We start from the raw sequence: 27,723 nt of genomic DNA, 5'->3' as shown, positions 1-27,723 counted from the left end.
ACGCAAGCGAGTCGTACGGATTTTGTATTCTTTAACCCTCTGGAACCCTGCACACAGTGCAAGGAGCCTGTTAGTTCTGTTCAAGTGCACACTCCTTGTTAGAAATAAGGGAATTGGACAGAGTGTAGTTTGTGTGGGTGTCCTACGGCCGACCTACAGGAACTTATGTATCAACTCACACGCATTTGCACAAAGTCAGTAAAGACCCAGCACCTTACCGACAGTTAGAGAACGACATACGACTGCATCACTTGTGCGACAAAAGTGCGCACAACTTGCGTTATGCTTACAAATACTTCTCAATACGCTTACTACGCACATACGACATCCTATGTTGTTCCTTGAGGTCACCGCATGAGCCACAAGGGAAATGCAAACACACCTGCACAGAAGATGCAGACACACGTCTGCGACTCGCAGCAACCATACTGGTTTAACCTGGCAAAGGCCAAACCGAGAGTACCATGATGTTTGGTTAAAACAGACAGGTGGGGTTTTTTAGATACATTAGATAATTGACTCACCAATATTTTCTGATGAGTGTATTTCTATAGTCAATTTGTATGTATCTGATGATTACTCCCAGACATTTGTGAGCATCACCGACTAACACAAAGCCCTAACAAGACCTTGGAAGCCAAAAATTCTGTTTTAAATTTTTGAGACACAAGCTCTTGTTTGATATGCCGTTTTTTTTTTTTATTTCAAAGTCACAGGGCCCCAGTTAATTAGAATGAACTACAGTGGTAATAAAACCCACAATGTGATATCCTTGTATGTGAACGCCAGGTCTCAAGAGGTTAAAAAGAAAGTAGAAAAATAAATAAATCACCTTTTTGAAGTACCTAAAACATTTGTGTCATACAAGTATTTTTAAATTCAATGGAACACCAAATTTATATATTCATATTGGTGCTAATCTAGCCGCAGGGGTTGCAAGCCAGTTGCCTCTGTGCCGGTCCCAAGCCCGGATAAATAGAGAGGGTTGCGTCAGGAAGGGCATCCGGCGTAAAAATTGCCAAAATAACCATGCGAATCATCCACAACACTTTAGACATACCGGATCGGTCGAGGCCCGGGTTAACAACGACCGCCACCGATGCTGTTAACCTACAGGGTGTCGGTGGAAATTTGACTACTGTTGGTCGAAGAAAGAGGGGAGGCAGAAGGGCCCGTGGCCAGAGAGAGAAGGGAAAAGGCAGGAACATAGGTTTGAGAATAGGGACTCTTAACGTTGGCACAATGACAGGGAAAGGCAGAGAGCTGGCAGACATGATGGAGAGAAGGAAGGTAGATGTACTGTGTGTGCAGGAGACAAGGTGGAAGGGCAGCAAGGCACGTAGTATTGGAGGAGGATACAAACTGTTCTATCATGGTGTTGATAGGAAGAGAAACGGGGTAGGAGTGATTCTGAAGGGGGAGTTTGTAAACAGTGTTCTAGAGGTGAAAAGAGTCTCAGACAGGATGATGAGCCTAAAGTTAGAAATTGAAGGGGTGATGGTGAATGTAGTCAGTGGGTATGCGCCACAGGTTGGCTGTGAGTTAGAAGTGAAGGAGAGATTCTGGAGTGAGTTGGATGAGGTCATAGAGAGTATCCCCAGAGGAGAGAGAGTTGTTATTGGAGCAGACTTTAATGGACATGTTGGTGAGGGCAACAGAGGTGATGAGGAGGTGATGGGCAGGTTTGGTGTGAAGGAAAGGAATCTGGAGGGACAGATGGTGGTGGACTTTGCGAAGAGGATGGAAATGGCTGTAGTCAACACTTACTTCCAGAAGAGAGAGGAACATAGAGTGACATACAGAAGTGGAGGTAGGAGTACTCAGGTGGACTACATCCTATGTAGACGAGGTCATTTGAGAGAGGTTAATGACTGCAAAGTGGTGGTAGGAGAGAGTGTAGCCAGACAGCACCGCATGGTGGTGTGTAAGATGACTCTGGAGGTCAGGAAGAAGAAGAGAGGGAAAACAGAAAAGAAGACCAAGTGGTGGAAGCTACAGAATGAAGAAACTTGTGAGGAATTTAGGCAGAAGTTGAGACAGGTCCTGGGTGGTCAGGATGAGCTTCCAGATGACTGGGAAACTACAGCAGAAATTATCAGGGAAACAGGTAGGAAGGTGCTAGGTGTGTCATCTGGAAAGAGGAAAGACGGTAAAGAGACTTGGTGGTGGAATGAGGAAGTACAGGAATGCGTCCAGAGGAAGAGGTTGGCTAAAAGGAAGTGGGATGTAGAAAGGACTGAGGAAGGTAGACAGGAGTACAAGGAAGCGCAGCGTAGAGTGAAGAGAGAGGTGGCAAAGGCCAAACAGAAAGCTTACGATGAGCTATATGACAGGTTAGACACAAAGGAAGGAGAAAAGGACTTGTACAGACTAGCCAGACAGAGAGACAGAGATGGGAAGGACGTGCAACAGATAAGGGTGATTAAGGACAGAGATGGAAAGGTGCTAACAACTCAGGAGAGTGTACAAAAAAGATGGAAGGAGTATTTTGAGGAGCTGATGAACGTGGAAAATGACAGGGAAAGAAGGGAGGAAGATGTGGTTGTTGTGGAGCAGGAAGTAGCAGAGATTGGAAAGGATGAGGTTAGGAAGGCTCTGAAAAGGATGAAGAGCGGAAAGGCCGTTGGTCCTGATGACCTACCTGTGGAGGTATGGAAGTGCTTAGGAGAGACAGCAGTGGAATTTCTAACGAGGTTGTTCAATAGGATTTTAGAGAGTGAGAAGATGCCTGAGGAATGGAGGAGAAGCGTTCTGGTTCCGATCTTTAAGAACAAGGGTGACACGCAGAACTGCAGCAACTATAGAGGAATAAAGTTGATGAGCCACACAATGAAGCTGTGGGAAAGAGTAGTGGAAGCCAGGCTTAGGAAGAAGGTGGAGATCTGTGAGCAGCAGTATGGTTTAATGCCCCGTAAGAGCACCACTGATGCCATTTTTGCTTTGAGAATGTTGATGGAAAAGTACAGAGAAGGTCAGAAGGAGCTGCATTGTGTGTTCGTAGATTTAGAGAAGGCGTATGACAGGGTGCCGAGGGAGGAGCTGTGGTACTGTATGAGGTCGTCTGGAGTGGCAGAGAAGTATGTCAGAGTGGTTCAGGACATGTATGAGAGAAGTATGACGGTGGTGAGATGTGCTGTAGGTCAGACAGAGGAGTTCAAGGTGGAGGTGGGACTACACCAAGGATCAGCTTTGAGTCCTTTTTTGTTTGCTATGCTGATGGACAGGCTGACAGACGAGGTAAGACAGGAATCTCCCTGGACAATGATGTTTGCGGATGACATTGTAATTTGCAGTGAGAGTAGAGAGCAGGTGGAGGAACAGCTAGAGAGGTGGAGGTTTGCTCTGGAAAGAAGAGGCATGAAGGTCAGTCGTAGTAAGACAGAATACATGTGTCTGAACGAGAGGGATCAAGGTAGAAGCGTTAGGTTACAGGGGGCTGAGGTGAAGAAGGTGCAGGAGTTTAAGTACTTGGGGTCAACAGTTCAGTGTGATGGGGAGTGTGGAAAAGAGGTGAAGAGGCGAGTGCAGGCAGGTTGGAGCGGGTGGAGGAAAGTGTCAGGAGTGTTGTGTGACAGAAGAGTGTCAGCAAGACTCAAAGGAAAGGTGTACAAGACAGTGGTGAGACCAGCTCTGCTCTATGGGTTAGAGACGGTAGCAGTGAGACAGAGACAAGAGGCTGATATGGAGGTAGCGGAGATGAAGATGTTGAGGTTCTCCTTAGGAGTGACCAGGTTAGACAGGATAAGGAACGAGTACATCAGAGGGACGGCTCATGTTGCCTGTGTTAGCGACAAAGTCAGAGAAGCCAGACTGAGATGGTTTGGACATGTTCAGAGGAGGGATAGTGGATATATTGGTAGAAGGATGTTGGAGATGGAGCTGCCTGGCAGGAGGGCAAGAGGACGGCCAAAGAGGAGATATATGGATGTCTTAACAGAGGACATGAAGTTGGCTAATGTTAGGGTAGAAGATGTTCATGATAGAGTGAGGTGGAAAAGGATGATTCGCTGTGGCGACCCCTGATGGGAAAAGCCGAAAGAGAAAGAAAGAAGAAGATATTGGTGCTAATATAATATGTAAGGGGAAGGCTAAAAGTAGATAAGAAGTCAAGAGAAAAAAAAGGGCTGGTTCTGTGGTTGGCACAAGGCTAGACCCTCTGGCTACTGTGGCAGAGAGAAGGACACTCAAAAAACTAACGTGTATCCTGGACAATGCCACCCACCCTCTGCACACGACCATCAGTAGCCAGAGAAGCACCTTCAGCAAGAGGCTGCTCCTCCCAAGGTGCAGGACTAATAGACTGAGGAACTCCTTTGTCCCCCGTGCCATCAAACTCTTTAACCACCACTTAGGAGGGGTGAGGGGGACAGAAAAGGAAAGGGAAAGGGCCTGAATGACTTTTTTTTTCTGTATATGCTGCTTTGCAGATATTTAAACTGTTTCAAACTATATGTATGTCAAGCAGTGCTGTATGCGATGGAGATGTCAATTTCCATGCGGGAACCTCCCAAATGGATAAATAAAGTTGTCTATCTATCTATCTATCTATCTATCTATCTATCTATCTATCTATCTATCTATCTATCTATCTATCTATCTATCTATCTATCTATCTATCTATCTATCTATCTATCTATCTATCTATCTATCTATCTATCTATCTATCTATCTATCTATCTATCTAAAGAAAATCCTCAAGGGAACACTATGAGCTCAAATTGAAAACTAAAGTAAACCAGCAAGACTGATGAAGATAGCTCTGATATCCACAGGTGTGACAACAAACCTGTGCAGGTATTGAAGAGTTTAGTAGAGGTGGCAATTGAGTTTCTGACTGAGCTTTTTAACAACATCTTAGAGTTAGAGGATGTCTGAAAAGTGGAGGAGATATGTCCTGATGCTCATTTGTAAGAACAAGGGAGATGTGCAGAGTTGTGGAAACTACACAAACAGATGCTGAGGATGGAGCTACCAGGAAAGTGACCTGGAGGAAGACCAAAGAGGAGGTTTGTGTACTTGAGGAGGATGTGGAGGATGGAATTAGATGGAGGCGGATGATTCTTTGTAAAAATCCCAAAGGAGTGCAGCCGGAAAAAAAATAAAAGGAGAGATTGGATAAAACTGAGAATATAATCTTGCTTTCCATGTGTTTTTTTTTGTTTTTCTCAACCAACAGCCAAAATTTACTCAAAGAGTAAGCGAGAACCCAGTTTAGTCTGTTTAATTAAACATGAAGTTTCTGACCAGCAGGAACATTGTAAACAGCCACCCCCTAGCTTAATGCTGCAGGAAACATTTCAGTTCAGTAAGAGGGCAATTAAAAACACTAAGGTCTTCCCTTAAGGAAGTGCTAAATGGTCCTTGAATCCTATGTTACACACAGGCGGGTATTTTTGCCAGCATGATGGTGGTTGTCGTGTTTAATAACGCAATGTTAAACCACTTTCAGTGATCTTGTCACAGATCATTATTAATCCATTGTAAATTTAAGGGCAGCAAATTAAAAAGTGAAAGTCCTAATCCTAAACAATAATACTAAAGATTATTTTATTTACATCAGTTTAGAACGCTACATGTCTAAGTTTCTCTATTCAAATATATCCGCATATTGCAATAGAGTTTCTTGCAAATCAATTATAAAAATGCATTTTCACTTAAAAATGAAGCGTATATCAGCTTTGACCATTGACTGTATATGAGAACTGGACTGTGACCCCTCCTCCCTGGCATTCCAAACAGGAAGTATCCACTGGCTCCAAGAAACCAAAATCCTGTAGACTTCTATTGAGAAATAAACAACTATAAACGGTCATTCTTTAGTTAGAATAAAAATGATTGCTCTTATACTTTTGTTGAACTTCTTTCTTACCTGATGATTTTTTTTTAGCGCAAATTTTAAGGTATACGTTCAAAATGTTTGGCAGATTTTGTGTAGCCTGATTTTAAATGGTTGAGGTTTGGACTTTCAACTAGCTTACTACTGACTGGTGAAAGTGGTTGCCATGGAAATGTTGACTTCTGGTTCCAACATGGGGTATCGTGAAAAAAATGGCAACTGAACGGACTTCATTTGGTTGGAAGCAGAAGTAAGTCATATTCTATGGGTGACATCACACTTGGTCCACTTGTCATGTACAGTAAATGGTGGGAAACGTGGACAATTTAGTCATACTTTTTTTTATTAATCATATATGAATTTAGGGGGAATAGAAATGTGTATTAACATTTGCAATCTACATTTTTTTTGGTCAAAAACGTCCAGGTCTCAAGATGACTGTTAAAAAATGCAGCATTCCACTTGAACATAAATGATAAAAAAGCTGCAAAGACATTTACAAGAACAAAACAAAAGCATCACACCGGTTTTAAAAATGTCAACAAAAGTAGGCAGAGTAGCTACAAAAACAAGGAACATTTGCTTCCATCTTCAACTGAGAATTCGGTCTGCTGGTTCATCCAAAGGATCGTTTGTGCCATTATTTTTCCGTCAATCTCCCCTTCACCAATTTTCATCCGGCTCTGAATCCTGTCGTCTGCCCATTATTACTAATTCAAAAAACAAACACACACTGTTCTCCTTCCGTGCTTCCACCCACCAACCGTGTACGAGGGAAATAAAAAACAGCTGGGGAATACATTTCAGCGAGTCTTCGCTCATCTGAGGGAGAGAATTATTTTCCCATCCAGGCAGTAGAATTGTGAGCCATGACAACACTTGCTCTGAGGCATTCCTTTTATTTCCCGCTTTAAATGCAGCAAACTGAAGGGCTTCTCTGTAATTACGAGCCTAATATCTTTTAGACTATTTGCAGGAGTCAATTACAGTAACCCACTCGGCAGGTTTATTGTCCTCCGTAATGTTTCATTTTGTTCCCTTTTAAACTGCAGCAACTGCTGTTTAGTATTCCTTTGCCACACTGCTTTAAACACATCCCACTCTAATAGTAATGCATTCATTTTCAAGGAAAAAAAAGAGAATATTTATTTTCTATCACAAGAGAATACACACAGTGTGATTGAACACCCTCAGACACAAGAATACACCAACACAATGTGCTTTTTAGCTTCTTTTCCCCTTTGTTCCTAGATTTGTCTCTACTGTCTAAGTAAAACAGTAAAATGTAGCTTTTATTTATTTAATTTTTGTCTTAATGCAGTTAAAGGGCTCTGCACCCTGCATCGTCTGTCTTGTTGAAGGACACATATCAACCTGTCAGTCCTCAGTGCAGCTCAAAGCTTATAGCCTGTCATCGTCACCGTGGTCTCCGAGACCAACCTTAGGGAAATGTGAGGTTTTTAGACGGGAAGGAAGTGCATGTCAGAGATCAGGTGTGTCCATTTTTGTGGGCCCTCTGAAGGACAGATGTGGCAGGAATCCTGACACGGATTGAATTAAAGACTGATAGAGCATGAGGGCGGTGTCTGAGGATCCTGATGGAACAGACTGTAAGGGCATTTATTGTTTATTTCATTCAAGTGGATGCAGTGGAGCAGAGCAGGGAGCTTGTGGTTTGCAAAGCATATTTTCTACGTCATAGATACAATCTTTTTCAAACAGACTCAATTTTGTCTGCTCCTGATTCATAACAATTTGAATATAGAAATACTCAAATGCAATTTTGAGCTTAATTTTCTTTATATATTAGGTCCTCCATCAGAAAAATGCTACAAGAACATGTTCGAAGCACCAACAACTATAATTTTCATCAAAGTGGATCCAATTCCAAAGGTTCTGAACTTGCTTTGTTACCCAACTTGGTGAATAGCTGCAGCTTAAATAATGTGCAGATTTTGGCACCAAAGTAAAGAATCACCCGTGTGAAATTGGCTTGTGCTCATTTCAGGAGTGAGATTCTCCTGCTCAGATAATGAGGGACCCTTTGAGCCACAAAAGCTTACAAACAAGAAAGTGTCTGATCACATTTCATACTTGAAAAACCACAATCTGCAAGATCCCCTTCCTGGTGTGGGAAGTCCAGAAAAAAGGGGGGACAAAAATTAAAAAAAACAACAAATCTGAACTGCTTTCTGCCAGCAAAGTTTTACAGGAGCTCAACAGCAATAACAGTTTTACAAGTTCCATAATGTACTTTCAGTGTGTAGCAGCTGTACAACCCTTCATGAGGAGGCGGCCTTGTTGTGGCAGGTGTCTCAGTCGCTGAGGTGCCCGTCAGGAAATCACCAGCTAGGTTGAAATTTTACAATGTTCTGACGTCCATTACCAAAAGCAGTACATGTTGGGGGTTTTTTTTTAGGCCTATTTGGCATTTCAGTTCCCAATAGAAATGCCTTTACTAAAAACTGAAAGTGTTAAAATCCCAAGACGAATCAGCTTCTGTGTTAACGTCATAAATCTAATTTCATGGTCAGGCTGGCGTCAGCGGTGTAGATGCAACAGTCTGGTCAATACACCAGGAATTTAATTTTCTATCTTAAGGACCTGACAAGAGAAATCGACAAAGTTCAGGAAAGCAGCCAAGAGCAAAACAGAACTGCTAGTGTTCTTTGCATAAATTGGTTTTACAGGACTGACAAAATAATTCCATTTTTAAATGAAATTTTTAACTGACGTTCCATTCAGAAAGTCACCTCTGTTGAAGAACGTGAAAAGAAGAAAAGGAATGTGTACAAATAAGCATAAATATAAGTCTTTGTGGCCACATGCAAAGAGAAATTCTGATTCACTTACCATATTTACCAAAAGTCAAAGTTTCAGAATTAAAATCAAGTATTTATTTATTTCATTGAATCCAAACTAATGTCACAAATCTTAAGGAAGCTTCTGTCTCTGAGATGCTTCATAAATTCAGGTTTGTGTTGTTGCAAATCAGGCTTGATCCATTATATCCTACTGAAACACACTCTTTGTTCATGCCCCAAGATCCGACTCATCAATTATTCACATTCTACATTTTTAGAACCCAATATAAAGTAACACCAATCCATAGAACAAGTTAGTAAAGGTATAAGTCAAAGAATCCGAAGGACACATTCGATTACAAAAACAATCGAAATATAAAAGTTAAAGGTCGATGAAAAAAGAAAGAAAAAAAGATATGGATGCATGAAATGGATAAAAGCTGGTCATTTAAAGAAATAAACTATCTCTGCCACAATATGTGTAGTGACCAGCTCTGCAGAAAAAGTGGCTGTGCATGTTAGCCTGGGGGTGGTGCTGACAGCGCAGACTCTTCCTGAAAAGGGGCGGGTCCTCACTTGTCTATGTCACAATGTGAGAGCCCGCTTATTTTCATGGACTGGAAGGGGCTGGTACTCAGAATACCGCTTTGGTGAGGAAAGAACATTATAATGCACCTAAAAGCTGGAAAAGTAATCTTGTCATAATATAGTCCCTTTAAGCTTCAACCTCCACCTTTTTGCATGTAACCATGAAATGCTTCCTCTAATAATTTAAACCAGACTGCCCTTCCCGGTTGGACACGAGCTGTCTGAGAGCCCAAAATGTTTAAATCTGTGGGCCACTTGCGTGCCCTCGGGTTTAAACTTTTTTTGCTCTCATATCAAAAAATATAAAAACTCGTAGACCGCTCAGTGAGCCTACAGTGCGAAAAAAAAATTCTGCTGCGTGCAGCATTTGCGTGTGGTCAGCAAGGACCTTACGAATGACTAGACTGAAGTGTAAGGGCACCATTAACCTGAAGCTACGTACATCCCTCTACAACGCACATTCAAGCAGCCCCTTCCATTGAAAAGTCTTTGTGAATGCACATAAATGCACATTTCTGCCTTCCGCATCAAAACCTCTAACGTTCATGCAAAGTTACCCACATCTTTTAAGACCATTTTCGGGCTCCATGTACAAAAAGCGCCATCATTGAACATGTTTTGAAAGTTAAACCACATCCGTTTTAATTCATGGAAACGCCAACCTTTAGAAAATTGATCATAGAGAAGTAATTACTTATTGCGGTTATTGTTTGGCTGGAATTATTTGACACCAAGTCTTTCATATATCTGAATAGAGCTTTGAAAGAGAAAGCCTGGAGCAAGATTTGCACAGCTTTGAGATTGCGCAACAACCACCAGCCCTTTTTGTTTCGTAATAAAAAGTTCCGTAGTGCCCCCTGCCCCCCCCCCCTTTTTGTATTAACAATGCCACATTTTTGTTAAAGATACAGAAAATAATGTGGCAACAAAAACCTCTGGTCTTCTATCGCAGTCTTTTTCACCCAGTGTGCCGTGGGAAATTCAAGGAAAAGTCCCGCCCCTTTAACTGTCCCCACCAATCATTCTTATGGGCTTAATCACACGTCATCAGTCTGACCAATCAGAAGTGGTTAAAGTCTTCACTTTCTTGTTCCGATTCTGTTGATAAAGTCGCTCAGTTCCAACAAAAAGACCAGCTGAAGCTCGTCTTTAGCGGTGTAGCTTTCCGCTGCCATGAAACAAGTGGACAAAACAATGAAGCACAGAGACGCGAGTCTGTCTGCATTCGGCGGCTGTTTGCACTATATCTCCCATGATGCATTGGGTTAAAGTGACAGCGTCTCAGCGCACAATGAGTCTTCCTCGTTAAACGTCTTGAAGGCACAGTTTGTAAATCTTTTAACTTAACTTTTATTACATCTTTTAGAAAAAACAGCTGCGACTTCCTGCTTTTTCTGCCACAATTATCACAAAAATGCAGGTGAGATTGTGGAGGCCTGTAGATCAATAAAGACTAGGAGATTCACCTTTTTTAAATTTTTGGATGCTGGTGTGCCGCAGGATTTTTGTCAAGGTTAAAGTGTGCCGTGGCTCAAGAAAGGTTGAAAAACACTGTTCTATCAAACTCATTTTCTTGTACTATGAGGGGCTGTATAAGACATTATTTATTCTGAACCATTCACATTCATACATTCTTGCTCTCACAGTCATATATACTCTCTTTCGCATACATATATTCTCTTACGCATCCATATATTCTCTCTCTCACATTCATACATTCTTGCTCTCACAGTCATATATACTCTCTTTCGCATACATATATTCTCACTTGCACATCCATATATTCTCTCTCTCGCATGCATATATATTCTCTTACGCATTCATATATTCTCACTTGCACATCCATATATTCTCTCTCTCGCATGCATATATATTACTTTACACATACATACATTCTCACTCTCATTGTCACTCTTAAAAAAGAATGTATGTATGTGAAAGACAAGTATATATGAACGTGTGAGGAAGAGTTTATATGTGTGTGTGAGAGAGGAGTATGCATGAAACGGAAGTTACTTTGCATGAAAAGGAAGGCACTTTGAATGAAAAGGAAGGCACTTTGAATGAAACGGAAGGCAGATGATTTCTCGTGCTCTGATTGGACGAGAGGCCGCCACCTCCCATTTTGAACACACTCTAAACCCTATCACTTGTACTGACTCATAACTATTAAGGTTACACAACTTAAATGTCATTTTGTAGTTGATTCAACTATAAAGTATTAAGCTCTATCAAGATTTTTTCAAATTTAACTTAACAGTGCTAAATATTTTAAAGCTTATTTGTATCTGGCACTCAAAAATTTTAAGATCCGTGAAGTAGCGTTATGACGTCATCACGTACTGGTGGGAGGGTCTTTCGTTTTCTCTACGTTAGCTCAGGTGGCCATGTTGGATTTGCCGAATGCGAGTATGCGACGTTTGAAATTGAAAGTCGAGCATTTTATTATTCTGCAAAGCGTTGCGATTTCGTCCCGCTTCAAGATGCCCCAACCTCGGGTTTTTTTTTCATCCGCCTCATCGCTGATGGTGCCGTCTTGTCTTCAGCCCTGATTTAATTTGGTAAGTATCGTTCATGGTTTATGAATGAATGCTTTAAAAATGCTCTTATACTACCGTAAATGTGGTTTACTGTTGTTTAAACATATGTGTGTTATGATTGTTTTAGAGATTAATGTGGAAATGCATACATGATTAGTTTGTCATAGCAGACGTATGGCGAGCCAAACCCAAAATGCATTTCTGCCCGTAAATTACGACAGTGATGAGGTTTTTTTTTTTTCAGAGGTAGAAATGATCTGTTATGCTGCAATCACACTAAACATGATCCGCGTGTGAAATTCGCGTTGGAGGCCTCTGTCTGTGGCTAAAGTTTGCTGCTGGACATTTGTCCAAAAATGTCACTCAAAGCCTCTAACGGTTGTGTGGGAGGAGCTACCGCCAACAGTTTTAAGCCTGGTTGCTACATGGAAGCATTGGGTTTTGAATGCAGCTTTAAGCTTTTATAAATCACTGATCTCCGTTATAAAAAAGGTTTTTGTAAAAATAAATTAATCAACGTGCTCGTGTTGTGTTCAGGTACCGAACTACAGAGTGTTCAGTGTTTCACCTCCAGGTAGACGCCAAGGCCAGCGAGGTAACTTGTCTCAGTTATTTGTCTAGAGCTATTTTAAAAAAACAAAAAATGCAATAGGTTGTGTAGTGCAATAAATGTTTTTTGATCAGAATATAATTGAAACATTTTTTAACATTGAAAAATCTCTTTTGGACTTTTTCAGATACTGAACTTTAGAAAGTTCACCAGAAAGTCACCATTTCACCAGAAAAGACCTGTCAGTGGGTGAGTTTTATACTTATTTAATACATTCATCCTGAACTATTACCATTATTAGATTTATACGGCAGCATGGAAACATTTATGCACATTTTAACTAGCCAAAGGTCTAAATAGAGCTGAAATTATTTACAATTTAACTAAACATATTTAGATTGCAGGCTGAAGGTGGCACAATGGAATGGAGGTGCAAGTTGTGTTCTGTTACTTTGGCACTATGCAGTACTACATATAATACTGCAGTACTACATAGCCAATATTCCAAAGTGTTTCCACTGCCATGTATGTGGAGACACTTTGGAATATTGTCATGTCTTTATGACAGTATATTACAATAATAAAATGATGTTGCATTAGCAGCATTCCATCATTTGAAACCATGAAAACTCATCTGTCAAGATCTGAAATGGATTTATGTAGAGTAGATGCAGTCAGAGGAAATTGTGCAGTTTTTACATGTTTGTGTAATTTAAAGCTGCCCTTTTCTGAGACTAAGTCCACCAAAACAGACAGGAACTGGCCAGCTTGGTTAGGATTTATGACCTCCAGGTGAATTTCTAATGTGCATAATTCAAAAACGGATAACAAATCATTTGTAAACAGCTGTAAGAAGCCAAGGTGTAACTTGCCTTAAAAATGACTTTGGGTCTTTGACCTGAAGTGGATCATGCCATAAACACTGTATTGTCCTCTTACTAGAAATAGACATCTAGAAAAGGTATCATTTTATTATTTCTTAAAGTTCCTTAAGTAAATATTGGAAGTGTTTGCTCTGCATTTGCTTCAAAGGTAATGGATATTTCTTTTTATTCTTTTAGGACCAGCGTGACCTGAACATGAGACGGGCACTTGTCCTCCTTGCACTTCCTGTTTATCTGCATGAAGATGCCTCCAACTTCTTCAAGACCTGTACAGTAAGTGCACACGACTCCCCGTCAATGGTTTTCACTAATCCTTTAATATTGATTGAGATTTTATTGAGTGACATAATAAATAGGGCAATTGTTTGTAGTTTGTAAACTGAGTGATATTTTTAAATGGTTTTAAAACTGAGACGGAAGATGAAAGGCGAACATCAGGGACTCCTGATTGGAAGGAGTGGAGTTTCGTTTACCTTTTCTGCTCCTGATCCATCATTATTTGAATAAAGAAAAATGAAGCTTTAGTCTTAAATTATTTTATAAATGTCCCCCTTCAGAAAAATGCTAAAGAACTTTTTAAAAACACAATTTTAATTGGAGTTGGTCCTTAAAACATCATAGCCAGTTGATTAAAAGCTAACAGAATGTTAGCATGAAAAGATTCCTATTGACAGATGGCAGGAATGTCAGTTTTGGACATTAGTGTGATGAATATCTTTGAGGGTCTGAACTCATCTGTGTTTTTTGTTTTGTATTTTCCAGAATACCAGACCTCACAGACACTGCTGTGGGTATCTTCTCAGTTGTCGTGGTGACGCTCCGGATGCTGCCGTCAGTGGTCCCACACATCTGGCTGACTAATCTCTTCTAACTCTTCGGGGACATCTATGCTCTGGACCTACAGCACCCCAAAAAACTAGAACTTGCCTTCATATTTATTCAGAATGCTGTCTTGAACCTTGAGCACAGCAAACCACTGAAAGGACATTTATTGACGCTGAAGAATGTTTCGTTGAGTGAGTCTTCCAGAATGGACTATTTGTTGGTTTAAGTGTTATGTAACTAATGTGTTTTGTTGTGATCATTTGCTTTTTCTGCCGTAAAATACAAAACCAACTCTTTTTGTCAATATGTTGTGTGGCACTCTTATAATGCAGTTTTATTGCACTTATTGTTTCTTCATCCTCTTGATATTTGTGCTTTTTTTTAAAGAGCAATTAAAAAAAGTGTATTAAGCAATCACTATTGTGTGGCCTTCACGTTTGTTGGTTTTTATCAATGTTAGCCTTTAAAATGTAGTGGGGCAGTATCAATATCTCTGTTTAGAATACATTTTAAGCTGAAGAATTTTAAATATTTTCAATGCTACACATTTAATGAGTAAAAGAATTTATAAAGCATTTGAGTGAATTTTACATATTTTATGAGTTGAGTAATATGAAAATATAGTTAGTTAAAGCGTTTTTTAGTTGGAAAATATTAAAAACTTTAAGTAAATAATCTCTCTTTTATAAGTTGAGGAATCTTAATATTTTTTATATGAAATAATACAAATGTAAGCCAACTGACAATATGAATTTTAATAAATGTTAACTTAAAAGTTTTAATAATATAACTTAACTGTTGCGTAATCTGTTACAAAATAATTTTTAAGTTCAGTCAACTCGCTAGGGATTACAGTGCAGACGCTAACATGAACAAGCAAGAAATCCCAAATTAACAGACTTGTGTTGTGGAAAGGTATGTTTTTCAGCTAGCAGGAATAATCAAAGTATCCGTTCTCTGTTTCAAAATGAGATTGCCACAAAACCGTATGTTATCTCATACTGGAACAGCTTTGGATGTAGAATTCAGTGGGAAAAGGTTTGGACCCTGCCACAAAAGTATTTCATCACCAATAAAATCAGAGAAATTTCTTTCAAAATTCTTCACAAATTTTATCCAGTGAAACATTTCTTTACTAAGTTTAAAAAAGATCTGGACATAAACTGTTCATTCTGTCATTCCTCACCAGAAACTGTGCCTCATCTTTTTTGGTTTTGCTCTTTCACTCAACTATTTTGGAAAGATGTGATACATTTTATAAGAACTCATCTATGTGAAGATTATAGATTATTTTACGAGCATATTATTTTTGGATATTTTACACAAGAAAGACTTAATGCAGAAAAAATATATGTAGTTAATTTACTTATAATTATGGCTAAATACTTTATACACAAGTGTAAATATGCCAACAAAAAAACCGTGTTTTATGTTTTTCAGAAAGAAATGGTTTTGTATGTGAACAGTATTAAATCTTCCACTAACAAAAAAGCTGTCAGAACAGTTGAAACATGGTCTCTCCTGAAACTTTAACAGATTCCTTTGCCTTATTATTTTTGTTTTCTTTTTGCATAACCTGTTTTACATGGTTATCATTATGTTTTTTTGTTCATTCTCATGGCGAACGTGAAGATTGTATTTTGCACACAGTGGAGTTTTGTGTTTGGTATTTTGTATGTGCAAGATATTGTTAATAAAGTTTATTTTTTTAAAAAAACCAACCGGCAAGAAGTAGCCACGGGGGTCCTGCAGCCATCGGAACCTTAACAAATATTTCATCTCCACCTCACCGTTGCCTTTTTTAAGAAATGACAGCTGGTTTTCCCACATTTATATGTAGTTATGGATCGAAAACAAGAGGAATTTGTTTTAATGTAAATGCGTGTTCCAGCGTCTACAGGAAGTGTCGCCCATAATTCACGCAAAGGCTCATGGGGGCTAGGAATAAGGTGGATACGGATTTTCTGTTTCGGTGGCACTTCTATTACCATTATTGGTATTTGAGACATTCCTTTGTGTCTCTAGAGATGCAGACAGATTTGTGACCACTTGAGGTGAAGATAAAATATTTCTTAAGGTTCCGATGGCCTTCTTATTGGTTCGTGTTAGCGTCTGTTCAAAATGGGAGGTGGCGGCCTCTCGTCCAATCAGAGCACGAGAAATCATCTGCCTTCCGTTTCATTCAAAGTGCCTTCCTTTTCATTCAAAGTGCCTTCCTTTTCATGCAAAGTAACTTCCGTTTCATGCATACTCCTCTCTCACACACACATATAAACTCTTCCTCACACGTTCATATATACTTGTCTTTCACATACATACATTCTTTTTTAAGAGTGACAATGAGAGTGAGAATGTATGTATGTGTAAAGTAATATATATGCATGCGAGAGAGAGAATATATGGATGTGCAAGTGAGAATATATGAATGCGTAAGAGAATATATATGCATGCGAGAGAGAGAATATATGGATGTGCAAGTGAGAATATATGTATGCGAAAGAGAGTATATATGACTGTGAGAGCAAGAATGTATGAATGTGAGAGAGAGAATATATGGATGCGTAAGAGAATATATGTATGCGAAAGAGAGTATATATGACTGTGAGAGCAAGAATGTATGAATGTGAATGGTTCAGAATAAATAATGTCTTATACGGCCCCTCATATTGTACTGCCAGGTTCTGAGCTGCAGCTTCCGTCTTACCCTGGGCTCACACTGCATCCAGTCCAGCTCAGGTCCGGTCACCGTAGTCTTTACTGAACTTAAAAAGTTTGAGAAGCTTTAAAACACCATCCAGTCTAGCCCAGCCTCTTGGGCGCTCCAAATCAGTTTTGTTGGCTTCAGGTTTTGGCCAGACATCGCAGCGAGTCGGAGCACTTTTTTGGGAGGTGGGGCAAATTAAACGACCTAAACCAGAAATCATGCAAGCAAGTGTAAAGTGCATCTAGTACATATTTCTAACTAAGACCCATTTTCTGCTGTACTCGCTATGTTTTCACCGTGGTGTAAACATCACGTCATTTCCCACTGACACAGTGTCACAAAGTGTGAGGTAGCGCGTCATATCGGTCATTTAACACCATGGATGACAAGAGGCGGATCACAGACGTCCAGAACCACCCCATCCTTTATGATACTGCACATGCTTTTTATAACGATGACAACACAGAGGACAGAGCCTGTGCTGCAGCCATCCGTAGCCAATGTGAGTCATCTGCCGTAGGGACAGCGAGAGAAGCTGCTGCCCCGTGGAGAACTGAAGAGACGACGTGCTGCTGAAGTTGTATTTGAGAGTTCTGGTCTAACTAGTCGCTGTCCACCGATTTAACCTAAAAACCCAGCATCCGCACAGTTCAACTGCCTTAGCAGGTGCATGTGACTAAGGCTTTCCTATTAAAGAAAAAAAAAAGAAGCCTAATTGGAGGACCTCAAAGATTAACTAAATGGATTATTTTATTTAATCAATTGTCTTAAAACAATTAAACCATTGTAGAAAAAAGGACTGTGTTTTTCTGTGCAAATAATAGCACAGCCCACAAACGACAAGTAATTTTACACTTTTTCTGTGAATCCTGGAGCTGCAGGAGCCCCACTAATATGACACCAACCCACACACAACTCCAGGGAAAGCCACTCTCAACTGTTCTGGGTTACCTGTAGGAATAGCACAATCACAAATCATCACATGGACAGATATAAAAATATACCCGAGTAAACAGGCATGTTTGTGCCAGAGCGTCACTCGGAGGAATACCAACTTTGGACGCCTTTCTCATCGGTTATTTTGAAAGCCCATTATAACGCCACGGTTGACTGATCCGCCGTGCACAGCAGAAGCATTTAATATCAGCAAAAGGTTGAAGGGGAAAAAAAAATGCGATGGGCAATCAGAGCAGCAGCACGTGAAGCGACTGAATAGCAAAACCAAAAGGACTGTGGCTCCATTTAAGATTAAAGGACGAGCCTTCGTTTCCCAACACACCAAAGAAGGTTCATCTGCACAATATGATATAAATAAAAGGTCTGTAAAAACTAATTTCAAGCAAAAAGATGATACAGCCCCTGAATCAGAGTTGAAAACCATTTTCTAAGCTTGAGGCCATTTCAGTCAATGCTACCAACTGCCCTTTCACATCAAATATTTACCCGGTCTTTTCTCCTGCTGTCTCCAGCCAATCAAAGAGGCTATTATAGTATGTTCCAGAGAACAGTGGCCAAAGATGCTGAGCACATCGATTACTTTATTAAAGGAACAGTAAATGCGGACAAGTTGTGAGTTCTGATTGCTTCTGCGGTTTGTCAAGTCCAATTTGTCTGTGTGAAAGTAAACAGACACCGTATTTCTTTTTCTTTTTTACTTTGGGGGGGGCCTGATGGAACATGTGATCACCTTCTGGTGTGCTAAGAACCTTTCCTTGATTGTTTGAATGGGATTTCTAACTGTGCCTAATTTGTGTCTTACAATTTATGAACATGCTAGGAGCTCTACTTAGTGTTTCAAACATAAAATGACACAATAAACCCATTTTAGCCCACTACTGGATAAAAGGTATTTAGTTTTCAGAAACTGCGTGATTATTTATTTTTTTGCTTCATTTCAGGTACTTCCACAACATTTTATTGTTATTCTTTGTTTAACCTCATCAATAATTTACATTTTTTTCAGCTCCTTAAGACATAATGTAAGATTTCTTATGGGATCGTAAGCCTGAATGTTATCATGAACATCTAAAGCTGTGGATTTGTTTTGTACTCAGTGGGCCCTCGCATATGGCAGGAGAAATAAAATCTGCTATAGGTGAAATGTGTGAAGTAGTCAATTTTACTTTTGTAAAAATCCTCACTAGAGATGTGACATTTGGGAACAAATTCAATCTTTCGAATGGCTCATTAACAAATGATGGAAATTGATTCACGTCTTTCTTTATTTCGGTCTTTTGCAAATAAAACATGAATTGTATTAAAGTTGGATTTTTTGTTTTTTAATGAGGTGATTTTATAGAAGGTAAAATAAAATTGTCTTTAACCATTTCTGAAATGACACCAAATTGAGAGGCTTTATCATTTTAAGCAATTAATTGATGGATTGATTAAATCTATAGTCAGAACTGTTAATTATCTGAAAAGATTAAAGCACATGTTCTGTTCTTCTGCTGCACAGCAGTATCTAGTTTCTGTTCAGAAGCAAAGTTCTTACATAAAAGAATTGCATAATAATAAGTGCAAGTAAATTTACAGCGGCAGGAGGATCTTTGAAACTTTTTGTGCTGCTGTCAGATTACAATAAAGCATAATTGTTATATAGCCTATAGAAAATTATAACACTGTTATAGTTTAATTGTTGTGAATATTTAAAAGTTACGTGTTATAAACAAATGGCCTAAGAAATGCAATAAAAATGTGTAGTGAGATTTGCAGCTCTTACTTGGTTTTGTCAGAAAGAAATTGGACCAAATGATTCTTTTAGAGGTTGCAAACACCTGGTTTAGCTGTTGCATTAATAACATCATTTAAAGTACACATACACACTCCTTATACACACTGTATATGCTGGCAGTGGAATATTTATAATGAATCCATATCAGACTTTAAAATCTTGTCCACACATGTCAAATGAAGCTATACTTGATATCGTAAAATCATGTAAAATTTGAATGATTTTGATCCAGATGTCAGCCCATCAATCCTCCATGTGACTATTTCCAAGATAAAATGAATAAACTCCAGACTGGCTTCTTAAAAGTGAAAAAATATCAAAAGAGCCAAATGAGCCATTCTTTTGAACGGCTTTTTGAAATGAATGGATCTAAAAGATTCGGCTCCCTAAAAACAGCCGTGAATCCCATCTTTACCCCTTACTTTATTCATTTTACTCAGACAGAAATTACCATTGACACACTTTTCCCTCTAATTTAAACTCAAAATTTCAATCTTCATAGACAAATAAGTTCAGTTTTGTAGAATGAAAACAAAGATCTGCTCACGATTGAAGATTCATGTAGATCTGGCAAACTGGACGCATTCTGTGCAGGAGACATGGCACAAAGGAGATTGATTGACAGTGGTCTGCGGCCAATGAGGACGCAGAACAAAAAGCACTATAAAAAAACAACAACACTGGGTTATAGCGAGGGACCACTATACTTAAGACTTCTACACTATGAACTACACTACTTTTTTTATAAAGTAGTAGTATATTTTTAAATAAAGCTTTCAACAAGTTTAATTGCCAGTAATTTTTGAGGGTCCCAAACCAAAGTATTACCACTGCTAACAACAGTTCTGACACAATTAACGCAATTCCAGCAGATTCTGACAAAAAGAGCAGCAGCCTTTACAGTAGTAAAGTGTTAAGATAATCTACATAAGTCTGCCAATTATATTGGAAAGAAAAGTTGATTAGCGCTGTTGTACAACACTTTGCTAGCAATGTGTTGCTTATCTGTGCAAAGCCGTAATAAAAAGTTGCTTTTCTCCACGTCAGAATCAGCTTAAGTGGTCGCTAAGTTACAATATTTCACAAAGCCTGCATTATTTAGGTGTCAACCAGTAACGTATCCAACGTTAAAGGGTTAACCGGTAACACAGGAAATCATTCTAAAATGGTCAGGAATGTTGAACAGCAGCTTTGAATGATTTTGTCTAAACCCCTGGATATGTGCCAAACAAACACAAAAATGTGTGGCCAGAAGTAAAATAATTCAGTGGAACCTACTTTTATCTTCTTTCCGGAGATCCACTTACAATTAACTCCTTGACTTGTCCAAAACGATTACACATTAATCAGGAGAGGCTCTTAAAAGTACTGATCAGTATGGCGATCCTCCCATGCATCCCCAGGAACAATCGATAACAAGTTCATTTAGTTCAGAATAAACAGAGTCTCACATGCTCTATTGATCTTTTTTCTGACAAAAACAGCATGTGTTGACAACTTCCTCCACTTCAGCGCCATGTTAAAAAATTTATTCTCGGGTAACGACAGAAAATACTTCATTATGTCTTTAGTCAAGAAAGCGTCATCCAGCTTTATGGTCTCCTTTCTCTTTAGAGCCTTTTCTGTGTGGTAGCTTCAGGGCCTGGATTTATTCAGCCATTACAGAACAAGGCCCATTTTTCATCTGTAATGGGGTCCTCCATTAAACATGAACCTGGAGGTACTGTCAACTAGCTTGGCGCCATCGCTTCCACAAACCGATATGAGGAAGATACACTCCTCGAGACACAATGACAAAAGACTGAAGATGAAAAAGAGAGAAGAATAATTGCTTGATTTTCTTTTAAGAATTTGGTTTTTTTTTATGAATTTAACTTCATAGTACTTGGCAGTTACTAGGTGAGATGTGCCACGAGGGAGTCTGTTACCCACTAGGTTTTCAAGGTGATTTAACAGGACAAAAGTGCACAGAAATAAAATAAAAAGCATGGATTCTGGGTCTAGTGCACGGAAAGGTGAGCGCCTCTTGGAAAATCTGTGAAGCCTTTAAAGTCCCAATCTGATGAAAAACGTGTTTTTAACGTGTTCTTGTGGCATTCTTCCCATGATCTTAGAAAATACACCGGGTGGGCCACGAATTTCCTGGCCTGGCCTGGTCTTCATTTTCCTCGTCTGAGCTGACATCTGGATCAAAACTGTACGGCTGGACAGCTCCAACATTTCCCGTCAGTTTAGCTGCAACAGTAATGGGGGGCGGGGTTTCTCCTCGGCAACAGTCCTGCTCGCAACTCCAAGGCAAAGTGCTAATGAAATACTGCCGCACTGCAGAAACAGTCCATAAAAAAATGGCACTGGTTTATTGATTTTGGCTAAAAATTTCAAGACTACTGGGAACGCTTTTACACTCATTTAAGTTATAATTCAGAGTGAAATTGATTTATATTTCATCCACATACAACCTGCTGCTGCATGCTGGGTATTTTTTTTAAATATTTCAGTCACAAAATTAAAGGAAAATTCCTATAAAAGCTAATCTAGCTATAAGTAATTGTACATATAAGGTTATTTCTATTCAATGTGATGTTAGCTTTGACACAATTTGTTGTTGTGCAACAAGCTGACACAAGAAGAAAGTTTTACAAAAAAGGTTTCTGTTCCAGAGGAATTACATCTGCACAAAACGTATGACTAATGCCAGTGACATCTTTCTACAAAGACCAAGTCAGTGGAATCTATTTTATGGACTGCTGAGTTTTAGATTCACATGGGGTCAAAGTGGGCTATAAAGTTGGGAAATGAAGATTTGATATTAGCGAGTTGTCAGGGACGATCTCTTTTTCCCACTGCAAAACCTACACAATCCCAGTGTAAAGACAGTTTTCATCCTAATGTGCTGCACAACCACACAATTCCATCTGCATCTCTCCAGGAAGACATGTCTTTAATTGCACCTTCCATTATGCATGAAGCTTGGAGGTTTTGCCACAGAAAAATTGGCCATTTTCAATTTATGTAAGGAGGAGGCTTTAGGGAAATTTCTAAAGAGTAACCTGCAGTGCACGGAAGTTAAGAACAGCAAAATATGTTAATTTCATCAAAGTGCAGTTTTACCTTCCGTAGTTAAAAAGTTCACAAGAGTGCATGACTAATATTCCACCTGATAGGCTGAAAAGCCCGTCAAACGAAGGCTACGCCTGCATGCATAAATCAATGCTCAACAAGGATGTCTTTAAAAAAAAAAAAAAAACTAAAAAATACTGCATCAGGCAGAACTATCTGCCTTCTAAAAACAAAAAACAAAAAAGGGAGACAAGCGCTACGAATCACGCCGTAAGAGAAATGTAATCTTAAAGACAGACAACCAGTGAAATGTGATAATAATGATAAATGAACTTCAGACATCAGCAAAGGACCACTCGGCCTCTAATATCACATTGTAGAAGTGACAAAACAAGGACGTTCACACCAACCTTCTTGTTCATTTGTAGTCCTGCAGCGATTAATGCCAGCGGACAACACACACATCAGGCTCATTCATATTTCTCAAAGGGTCTTTGCATCCAGTAGGGACTTAAGTCCTTCTTAAGTTTACGGGGTTGAGTTTGTAAATCGGTGATGTCCTGGAGTGATAAACCTGCATGGGTCATATGCTAATTTTTAAAGACATTATGTTCTGTATGGCAGATTTCATTGATAAAAGTGATTCAAAGGGCTATATACTGTATATTGAGATGCAAACCTTTGAAGCATTCAGAAAAATTACAAAATAATTAAATGCATATATTAAATATTTTAAGTGTTCAGAGCTGTACTTTTTACAGTTTTTAGCCTGTGTACTTTTCGATAAGCAGAGCAGCAGGAGTTTATTAGAAATTCACCTCTGAGTTGTAGGAGGAACAGTTGGTGTAGAGAAACGCTGCCCCCCTTTCCCTCCCTGTTGCAGAGAGCTGGGAGCAGGGAGCTTGCGATTCGCCCAGCGTAATTAACGTCACAAATGGGAACCCTTTCCATCAGCCTTTTATCATCTGCCGTTTTCACCTTAGTTTTCTTCATTTTTGTCCTCCATCGTTAGAAAAATGTCACAAGACCATGCTAAAGCAACCAAAAACATGATTTTGTTTGGAGTTGGTCTTTGAATACGGTAAGTACATTAAATGAAACTTAAAAGTTTTAATTTTGGAAGCAGCACAGCAGCTGAAAACAGCTTCCTCCTCTGGTTCATGTTCCTAATCTTTGCAGCCCTGCTTCAGTTGTGAACCACCAGGAGATACGACAGGGTTCCACACCATGAACTGAGTTACAAACTAGCTATAGAACTTTAAAATCGATAGCTGGTAACCAGTACAATAACTTCAGAACTGGAAGGATGTGGTCAGTTTTGCTGGCTGTGGCAGCAGTGTTTCAAATGAGCTGAAGATTTTAGTCTTTAGTCTGACAGACCGTGTCAGTAATCCAGCCTGCAGGACATGAAGGTAATAATCATCTCTTAATCTTGTCAGAACTTATTTTTTTATTTGTTTCATTTAGGTGGTAAAGCTGGTCTTCATTCCTCTAGAAACCAGCTCTTAATTTTCCATCTCGCTACACAAAACAGAATTCTGTCTCATTGTTTGATTGAAGGAAGTTTGACTGCATCCAGAAGCCGATGGTGAGTAAACCAGAGAAAGCCGTTTTATGCTGAACTGATTTTGAAACATTAGTATGGAGGATCTGACCCAAAAGAATTAGCAGAAGTCCAAGAATCGAACCCTGAAGCCTTTATGATATGAAATGGAGACTCTTGGATTTGAAATCACGAATAGAAACACAACCCCTCCCTTTAAGATAAGACCTGTCCAGCCATGGGTTGTATCTGATAGTTTCACCCATTTTTACAGCCGCTATAGAGTATTTGACATTTAACAAAAGGTAAAAATAGTACTGGTGTGTTAACATCAAAATGTGGACCCATTTACACCAACTTTTGATTGGAAGTGGTCGCTTGAATGCGTGTCTCTAAAGCTGGAGTGAATGGAGCCTTAAATAATACCTAATAAAATAAACTTCAAGTGTACTACTACTTTTTGCTAAAGGATGTGAGACTTGGGAATATCAATGTATGTACATATATACGTCTAAAGGCTTTGATATGCCACTCCGGTTTTCTTTCACTGTTCTCTTAATTACTAATTAAATTATTGACATTGAACTGATAATCCCCCATCTATTTATGTAAATCTGGGCAGGACTATATCCAAACATTGCACTTTTTATTATATCTCAAATAATCCATAATTGTACCACTTTATATTTCATTTAGACACAACCACATTGAAAAAGGTCAATGCTTGCAACTGATTGGCCATTTATTGAATTTGTTTTTTGTTTTTTTTTGGACCGTGTTCGAGTCTCACAAGGCCTGTGTTAGGAATTGGTGCCATTAATAAATGTCAGCTTCACTGAACCTAAAGCTTATGATCACAAAATACATAATAGCTTTTAAGATGACCTTTCATCACATAATGCATTATCTATGGCTTGTTTTCATTGAAGAAAACAATATTAACAATATTTCTGCCAAATTAAATGAAGCCTTGAAAAACATCTCAGGCATCAAGTTTAACATTTTGCAAAGGGCATTTATAGAAAAAAATATATGCATATTGTTTTATCTGTTTTCTTTCTCAACATGTCCCTCTTTGGTTTTCTATCTTTTTACCACAATAAACTTTAAAATCCTTCCCATCCAACAATGTGATGTGTCAGAAATAACTCTACTCTTTTCTCTTAATTAATGTTTGATGCAAACTGTTAAAAATGTCAGCTTTCAAGTGTAAACGTTTTGTCAAACTTTCTTTAAAGAGGCTTTTTATTTCTGCAAACAGTGGCCCCCTTCCTTTTAAAAAATAAAATAAAATCCTAATGCAATGATAGTTTTGTTAGGCGCTGGATCAATACCAATTTTTCCAGTCGGTCTGTGGAATCCATTTTTTTTACTGTAATATATCATTTTGCAGTGAGTGTAATTTAATATTAAATCCAATGGTGCATTTTGTTTCTGCAAAGGTAAAATACATATCAAATTATGTGAGTGATGCATCTGCTGGAGGCACCGTTTAATCACAGAGAGCAGAAAATAGTCTAATAAACCTAGAAAGAGAAATAAGATCACCTGGGTAATACATATGTGATGGGAACCGATTGGTCATTGGGATCTGTAGAGAAGATTCACATTTGGGGTATTGGCCACGGGTGGAAAACTGCCGAGACAGACATATCAAAGCTAAACAAAAAAAAACAAAAAAAGAAAAACTTGCAATTTTGTTCTTTTGCTTTGCATTTAGATTGAATCTGCAGTGGTTTCAGTGATGCATGCAAAAGAAGCAGGGGAGTGAAGATAAAACACTTTGCTTCCACGGTGCTTCTTCAGGTGCTCAGGGTGTCATACATCAAACCCCTCCTCTCCTGACTACATTTGCAATTGCAATCTTTTTTTATGTATATTTTTGCTGCGTCAAGCTCAAGAGAAACAGCTTGGTAACTTGTCTTTTGAGGAAGGCTTGGCAAGAAACACAGGAGAATAATCAAGGGTAGAAAGAAATCCAGTTCACTCGGGTTTTAAAATTGACGTTTATGATTCTAGATCTGAATGATAATACGGGATGCGATGGGCGAAAAGCTGCATAACTGCTTTTTACGCTCAGACATATCAGGAAAATATCTGACTCAGACTGGTGCTGACATGTAATCATGCAGAAGCCTGCTGGGGAAGCAGCATTTTCCACAGTAAAACATGGTTATTGTTTTTAAAAACCCACTCCAATGAAATCAGACAGATTTCTTGTAGCATTTTTCTGATGGAGGACACATATAAAGAAAATGAAGATAAAAACTGTATTTCTGAGTATTTCTTTATGACTCAGGGGAAGGGGGGCGGGGGTTTGCTTCACACCAAGGGTCCCGCTTACAACTCAAAGGTGAATTTTGCTCACCATTTTTGTTGTCCCGATAGAGTTAGGTTTGGGGTGTGAGGGGCTGTAAGCTAGCGGTAGATTGTGTAAACAGAGAGCTCTCGTCAATGGCGGGGTGGGGGTTGCTCTATCCCAACAATCCTTACTACAACTTCCTACAACTGAATTTCTAACAAACTCCTGCCGCTCTGCAGAAACTATTTCCCGGAAAATGACACAGGTTTGGGGATTTTGGCTAAAAACTTCATAAAAATGAAAAGACCACTGGGAACGCTTTTACAATAGATCAAATGATAATTATAGAGGGTATTTTACAGAATATGACTTGCATTAGATCAAGTGGAAAAATTAGAAGAAGAAAAAAAGTTTTTAACCAGGAAAAGATTATCATGCAGATAAAATCTAGACTGCAGCGCAATTTCACACACTAAATAGCCAGTTTTAGAAATAATCAAACTAATTACCAATTACTTTGTGTCATTAACAGAGGCGTTTATACTCAGTTTTTAACGCCTCGATGGAGACTTTCAATATAATGGGGCAAAAGGCTGAAAACACAAAAAGCCATCGTTCTCTGCACAACCATCCACAACGGAAGAGTGAGTGAGTGAGTGATCTCGCCATTTTACAGCGGGGGTCTGAGGCATGGCTCCGTTTTCACGTCCTCAACTCAGCTCATTCAGTCGAGATCATGGATCGGATGCTGAGGGTGGGTCACACAGTCTGGTCACACAGCAGCCATTACTTCCTTGCTTTCTGCAACACTCAAAAAAACCAGATGAGCTCAGTCGCCACAGCAACAACAACAAAACCAGCAGGCAGATGAGGTTAACCTTCTCTCCGGATGACAATTACAAAAAGAAATTCAATATATACATCATTTTATAACAGTTTGCAGAGCTAGAAATACATGATTAGATAAATATAACAAAACATCCACTCATGTATTGAGAAAAAACACAAGAACTAACTATATTTTAATCGATCAACCTTGACTGAAAGTTAGTTTGAGTCCAGACTATCAAAAGAAAGATGAAGAACAAAATGTGTGGGTGAAGAAACACTGTCCGCACAAGACTATCATTATTTTCAAGAGTCACCTCCCCACAAAGAAGATCTTTACTCACTTTGACTTCTGCCTTTTTGCTGCAAAACACAGCTAATGGATCAACAACAGACAGTTCCGCAGATGCCTCTGAAGAGACACAGACACAATATATCATGTAAGATTTGTGAAACAACAACAGAGTGGTTGCAGAAACCTCCCGTTATTTGTCAGTCGTGACTAAACAAGGCTGAAGGGTGGAC

General features: G+C 39.1%; 1 protein-coding gene and 2 long non-coding RNA genes across 7 annotated transcripts in view; 1 reads left to right on the top strand and 2 right to left on the bottom strand.

Annotated features, from left to right (window-relative positions):
• kcnip4a (potassium voltage-gated channel interacting protein 4a) overlaps positions 1–27,723 on the bottom strand; it is a 187,062-nt gene that overhangs the window by 90,508 nt on the left and 68,831 nt on the right. The window lies entirely within an intron of this gene.
• On the top strand, positions 11,654–14,118 carry LOC144987118 (uncharacterized). The gene is made up of 5 exons (XR_013650984.1): positions 11,654–11,789; positions 12,306–12,363; positions 12,506–12,567; positions 13,380–13,475; positions 13,965–14,118. It is a non-coding gene; the product is annotated as an uncharacterized LOC144987118 (long non-coding RNA).
• On the bottom strand, positions 27,120–27,630 carry LOC144987119 (uncharacterized). Its single transcript, XR_013650985.1, has 2 exons — positions 27,543–27,630; positions 27,120–27,171 (listed from the first exon to the last, which is right to left on the bottom strand). It is a non-coding gene; the product is annotated as an uncharacterized LOC144987119 (long non-coding RNA).

This window comes from Oryzias latipes, chromosome 18, assembly GCF_053564925.1.
Source record: "Oryzias latipes strain Hd-rR chromosome 18, Olatipes_Hd-rR_3.1".
NCBI lineage: Eukaryota > Metazoa > Chordata > Actinopteri > Beloniformes > Adrianichthyidae > Oryzias > Oryzias latipes.
Note: the sequence above shows the minus strand (reverse complement) of the source record. Positions and strands in the feature narration are given on the sequence as shown.